Source organism: Vulpes vulpes, chromosome 2 (genome assembly GCF_048418805.1).
Source record: "Vulpes vulpes isolate BD-2025 chromosome 2, VulVul3, whole genome shotgun sequence".
Classification (NCBI taxonomy): Eukaryota; Metazoa; Chordata; class Mammalia; order Carnivora; family Canidae; genus Vulpes; species Vulpes vulpes.
The window spans coordinates 23,437,615-23,444,328 of NC_132781.1; the positions used below are offsets into that span (position 1 = coordinate 23,437,615).

Consider the following 6,714-nt stretch of genomic DNA (forward strand, 5'->3'; position numbering starts at 1 on the left):
ATTTATGATAATTACAGAGAGAGAGAGAGAGAGAGAGGCAGAGACACAGGCAGAGGGAGAAGCAGGCTCCATGCACCGGGAGCCCGACGTGGGATTCGATCCTGGGTCTCCAGGATTGTGCCCTGGGCCAAAGACAGGCGCTAAACTGCTGTGCCACCCAGGGATCCCCATTCATTCATTTTTTGATGGACATTTGGGTTTCCAGTTCTTGGCTACTACAAATAAAGCTGCTATGGACATTTACATGCAAGTATTTGTATGATTATATGCTTTCATTTCTCTTGGGTGAATAGTCTGTGGAGTAGAATAGAATAGCTGGTCATGGGATAATGTCTGTTTAACATTTTAAGATACTGGTAAACTGATTTCCAATTGATTTATATTTCCACTGACAGTGTATGAGAGCTCCACTTGCTCTACATTCTCACTAGCACTTGGTATTGTCATTAAAGAAAAAAATTTTTAGCTCTTCTAATAGTGATATCTCATTAGAGTTTTAAGTTGTATTGCCCTAATGACTGATAATGAACATCTTCCCATACACTTATTTGCCATGTATAGATTTCCCTTGTTGAAGTGTCTATTCAAATCTTTTGCCCATTTAAAAAATTAGGTGTGGGCAGCCGGGTGGCTCAGCGGTTTAGCGCCGCCTTCGGCCCAGGGCATGATCCTGGAGACCTGGGATCGAGTCCCACGTCGGGCTCCCTGCATGGAGCTTGCTTCTCCCTCCACCTGTGTCTCTGCCTCTTCTCTCTCTCTGTCTCTCATAAATAAATAAATAAAAAATTTAAAAAATGAGGTGTTTGTTTTCTTACCGAGTTTTTTTTTTTTAAGATTTATTTATTTATTCATGAGAGAAAGAGAGAGACAGAGACATAGGCAGGAAGAGGAGCAGGCTCTCCTCACCGGGAACCTGATGTGGGACTCAATCCCCGAGTAAAAATCACGCCCTGAGCCAAAGGCAGAGGCTCAACCGCTGAGCTACCCAGGCGTTCCTTCTTACTGAGTTTTGAGAGTTCTTTATATATTCTAGGTAAAAGTCTTTTATGATGTATATGCTTTGCAAATACTCTCTCCTTGTCTGTAGTTTGTCTTTTTGTACTTTTAACAGTATCTTTGAGATGGCATAAATCCTTAGTTCTGATGAAGTGCAATTTTTCAGTTTTTTTCTCTTATGGTGTTCTTATCTAAGAAATCTTTACCTAACCCAAGATCACAAAGATTTTCTCCTATGCTTCTTCTAGAAATTTTATACTTTAAAGCTTATGTTTAGGTCTAGGATCCACTTTGTGTTTTTTGTATACAGTGTGAATTATTTTATTTTGAACAAAGAAAGTCATTTGCTTCAGGATATTTATTGTAGAGACTATCCTTTTCCCACTAGACTGCCTTTGCATCTTTGTTGAGTCAATTGGCATATATGCGTGAATCTATTAGTAGACTTTCTATTCTCTTCTTTTGGTCTATTTGTCTATCTTGATGCCAACAGGATACTTACAACCTTGATTACTGTAGCTTTCTAAGAATCTTGAAATGAGGTAGTGTAAGTTCTTTAACTTGTTTTTTCTTTCTTCCACAAATGAAGCAACTTATTAACCTAGCATTTATTCTAATGCTTCTTTAAAAAAATGATTTTATTTGCTTATTTGATGGAGAGAATAGGAGTGGTAGGGGAGCAACAGAGGGGAGGGAGAAGCAGATTCCTCACTGAGCAGGGAGCTGGTCACGGGGCTCAATCCCAGGACCATGAGATCACGACCTGAGCTGAAGGCAGAGGCTTAATGGACTGAGCCACCCAGGTGCCCCTATTCTAATGCTTCTTGTTGGCAGCTGTCATCTGTCCAGATCTCTTTCCCTGAGGTGTCAGTTTGTGGCTTCCGTCTTGGTCCTTGTCTACAATTTTCAGCCCTTCCAGGGTTTGGAGGACCTTGTGGGCTACATTCTTGGAGCTGTGGCTAGACATGACTCTACTTCTCTGATGTCCACCACAGACTTTGGTCATGGGGCCAGCAGTGGTGCAGCCTGAAAGATACAGGCACTGCTCTAGGAGGTGGCTCATCTGTAGAACCAGTTCTCATCATAGAGAACAAGTTCTTTTTGCTTGAGCAGCTTGACAGTGTACACCCATTTAGGAAACTTCAGCTTCCCAAACTTTTTGAGGAAGGTTGCCTGAGCTCTGATAAACTCCTGCTGGTTCACGTTTTTTGCAGTAACTCCAGCCACCTGTGGCCTTGGTGCTGCCAGCCAGGGGAGAGGGCCCTTCAACTCCTTGAACTTCTTTTTCTTTTTTAAAATTTAATTAATTAATTAATTTAAAGATTTTATTTATTCATTCATGAGAGACACAGAAAGAGAGAGGCAGAGACACAGGCAGAGGGAGAAGCAGGCTCCATGCAGGAAGCCTGATGTGGCACTCGATCCCAGGACTGAGCCAGGGGCAGGCACTCAACCACTGAGCCACCCAGACATCCCTTCTCTGTCATTTTAAAGGGATTTTTGTGGTTGGATTGGTAAACATGTGTGCTAAGATAGCCTTCTTCTTTTATTTTTTTAAGATTTTATTTATTTATTTGAGAAAGAGCAGAGGGAGAAAAAGCATGAGTTGGGGGGAGGAGCAGAAAGAGAGGGAGTAAGTAGGCTCTCCATTGGGCAGGTGGCTCTGGTTGAGCGCTCCATGCGGAATCTCCATCCAAGGACCTTGAGATCATGACCTGAGCCAAGATTAAATAAAATAATGTCCTGGGGATCCCTGGGTGGCTCAGCGGTTTAGCACCTGCCTTTGGCCCAGAGTGCGATCCTGGAGTCCCGGGATCAAGTCCCACATCAGGCTCCCTGCATGGAGCCTGCTTCTCCCTCTGCCTATGTCTCTGCCCCTCTCTCTCTCTCTCTCTCTCTCTCTCTCTGTGTGTGTGTGTGTGTGTGTGTCTCATGAATAAATAAATAAAATCTTAAAAAAATAAAATAAAATAATGTCCTGTTTAAGAATGGCTCCAGCTGTGATTATTTTCTATTCATAGAGTTAGAACCTGGTTTTCCTTTGCCTCTGTGAGGAACTCCCTGATTGCAACCAGAATCCCACCCACCCCTTACAGGCAAATGTGTCCATCTTCTTGAAAGTGAGGAGCTGGGGCTCTACTCCTCTGGGCTGTATCAAGGCCTCCAAAGCATTCCCTGAACCTCAGGCTCTTAGGACCCCCGCGATTCCTGCATCAGATTCAGGGCTGTACCGGGGACAGGAGGCTGGGCAGCATTCAGTCTGCAACAGAATAAGGAGTACAGGATGTAGGTCCTGGGAAGATGGGGATCAGGAAGCAAAGCGTGTGTGCCATAAGATGACAACTTTAAGTAACTATAATGTCTTTGTTGAGTGCTTAGCAAATGCCGCGTATCACCCTTAGCATTTCCCACAATTGACATTTAATGCACTAATCTTATGTGGTAGATATTATTTTTTTTCCTCCGTTTTGCAGACAGAAAAATGAAGGTATTAGCCTATCGCCAGCCACCAGGGGCAGGGGAGAAAGGTGCTTCATTGGTGTCATGGCAGTTGGAGCAGGGTGGCTCACCTGGAAGGCTGCCAGTAACTTAACACATGATGGGCTACTCTGTGGGGAGCTCCCTTCTGTGTTCTTCCTGTTTTCTAGATCCAGAAGCAGAGAACACCAGTGACTTGCCCAACTCCTACAACCAGTAGGTAGGACTTCAGTGGGTGCAGACTATGGGGCACTTTTTCCGTGGCTATAGCACATTCTCTTCCTAACCCTCATCTAAATATCCACTTCAGGGTGGTTTAGTGCCGTCTTCAGCCCAGGGCGTGATCCTGGAGACCCGGGATCGAGTTCTGCGTCAGGCTCCCTGCTTCTCCCTCTGCCTTTGTCTCTGCCCCACCCCTCTCTCTCTGTCGCTCATGAATAAATAAATAAAATCTTAAAAAAAAATATCCACTTCAGGAGAGCAAGTGCTGGTTTCTCTTATCTGTTGCCTCCCAGAGGCTAAAAGAGGGTCCTGTTCCTAGTAGGTGCTCGGCAAATATTTGTCGAATGTTGGATGAGTGCTGGGTCCTGTGCCAAGTGGCCTCTGTGCATTCTCTCAAGAATGCCTTTGGGGGCCCATTTTGCAGATGAGGAAACTGGAGAACAGAGAAGCTAAGTGCTCAGGGAGGAATAAGGCAGAGTGATTAGGTGGGAGAAGGGATCTGGATCTGAATCCCACCTCTGTCACTAATTAGCTTTGTGTCCTTGGCAAGTCACTTAACTTCTCTGAGGCTCCGTTTGCTCACTGGAGCAAATGGTTCATTGGCTCTCTCACAGGGTTGCTGTGGGGCCCTGGACGCCTGGTCCAGGGTAGAGGCTGAGAGGGAGGTCAGGGGTTGAGGCCTGAGTCATTTCTTTGGTGGGGGGGATCCTTGTCTCTTATCTGGGAGGTGGTGAGAGATGAAGGGGATGGGCTTTGGGGACAGACAGATCTGATTCTCATCCCAATTATCAGCTATGGGACCTTGGGAAAGGGACTCATACGTCCCTTTGCTTCTTTACTCCCAAAACCCACACTTCAGTTTCCACACTGATAAAAAGGCACAAAGCGTACCTACCTCTTGGGCTTGTTGTAAAGGTTAAGTGAGGCCATGTTGCAAAATGACCATAGTAGGTGTTTAGTAAACCCAGTGTCCAGGTGTCTCCTCTTCCAGCCTTTCCAGGAGAATCACTTGTTATGCAATCCCCATCCCGACCCTGGCCCCTTTACACTGGCAGCTAACTTCTTCGAGGAATTTGTGTCTCATGTTAGTCTCCCTTCCCCACTAGCCGGGCCCCTGCCAGCAAATTGGAGAACGGTCCAAATGGACCACCAAATGGTCAGGGTGGCTGGTGGCTCAAAGTGAACTTTCACTCATTGCCTGCACCTCTGCCTCTCCCACTGTAGCTCTTCCCTGCCCACAGTTACATGTTCTTTCTGAATCACATAACTCAAAAGCCTCCATGGGCAGGGTGCATCTGAAGCTCCTTAGCTGGGCATTCACCATGACAGCTCCTTCTCCAATGCTAGCCCACCCCTGCCTGGTCTCTCTTGCTGTGCCTTCCTGGCCAGCCCTCTACTCGCCCAGTCACAGTGGCCGCAGCACATCCCAAGCACATGCTGGGCCAGGAACACCCTCTGAATCTTCATCCAATCAATTTTTTTCCCCTTTCAAGGCCCAACTCCAATATCAGTCACCTCTCCCCTAAAACTTTCCCAGACCCCTTTCCCTGCAGGACTAATTGCTCCCTCCCCAGTGTTCCGCCCCCAGGCTCACCAGGCACACCTACTCAAAGGGCAGCGCCCTGCACCCCGCGATAGTTGCCACAGATCATAGCCATTCTGCTACTGCTCCTCTGGGCAGAGGGCAGATAGGGTCGGTCTTTTGTCCCGCCCTGTCCAGGCTGACGTCCAGGCTGACGGCTACATGCTCAGTGCCCATCAGGGTCCCCTGTGCTCGTTCACAGCCCCCATCTAGGCTCGGAGCCCCAGAGGTAGCAGGTGTACCCCTCATCCGGCACGGAGGTTCTGGCTCCACCCTACTTGGCTGTGTGGAAAGCTATAGTACAGATGGGGATGTCGAAAATATCTGTGACATATTCCAAACTGGCCTACTTTCCTATCACGAGAGAGTCTGGGACTGAGACGGGCGAGGACACGTGAGATGGGAGTTTGGGACCTGTTCCCACCTCTGTCTTCCTCTCTCCGCTTAGTTGTTAGACAGGAGAGGGATTTGCAGCCTCACCCAGCAGTCCCCACCCTGCTCTGCGGCTGCGTGGTTGGGGTGTTGGTGCGGAGGGTGGCATGGAGGAGTGGGGGTGCAAAGGGCCTGGGGAAGCTGGTGGAGGAACCAAGGCAGAGACCTGGGACCTATCCTGGGGAAGCTTATAGGCTCTGGAAGGCAGTGGAGGCCACGTCATTGGACTTGGGGGGAGGGGTTCAAGTTCTGGTTCACCTGTGAAACCTTGGGCAAGTGTCTTAACCTCTCTGGGCTTTGGTTTTCCCATCAGTGAAATGGGCTCCACATAACAGTTGCTTGCCCTCCTCGGTGGCTTGATTACAGGATTGCTGTGAAGACCATAAAAACTCTGGACCATGTTTGCTAATCCAGTTCCCGGGCTGTTCACCTTGGCGAGGCCGTGCCCTTGCTTGGCAGCTTAAGTGGTCACCTGCTCTAGCCCTCTGCCTCCCGGCGGGCCTGGCCAGGCCACCACCCTTAATCCTGGTTTAATGCTCTCTGAGTGAGGAGTCACCCACAGTCCTTGAGGCTGTCAGGCCCTCATCACCCCTCCTGTGCTTGCAGGAAGTTCACCCTGGGAGCTAATCTCAAGTCTCTCTTGCTGACAGGGATCCCTTCAGTGTTTTGACTTGTCTCCTCCTTCACATGAAAAGTGGTCATTATCTTAGTTTCTCCCTTTTCAGACTAATCACCTCATCCTTCCCTCTGTTTCTCAAGGTGGGCAGGATCCTTGGGTTACTTCCTAACCCTGATGAAGCTGGATTTCTTTCTGCTTTCAGTTCCCTTGCCCAGTTTGGGATTCCATGGGTGTGTGTATGAGGCAGGGGAGGGAGAGAGTGTCTGCCTCAGTTTCCCTAGCTGGCACACAACTAGAGAAAGAAGTGTCCAAACTGGGAAAGATTGGTTGCTATGGATCTGCGAATCAGGGCAAGAACAGGAATAAGAGTTCATACCTAAAACAC

General features: G+C 48.0%; 1 pseudogene; it reads right to left on the minus strand.

Moving 5' to 3' along the window:
- Window positions 1-1,475: 1,475 nt before the first annotated feature.
- Window positions 1,476-4,626, minus strand: LOC112918121 (small ribosomal subunit protein eS19 pseudogene; annotated as a pseudogene).
- Between the last annotated feature and the right edge of the window lie 2,088 nt (window positions 4,627-6,714).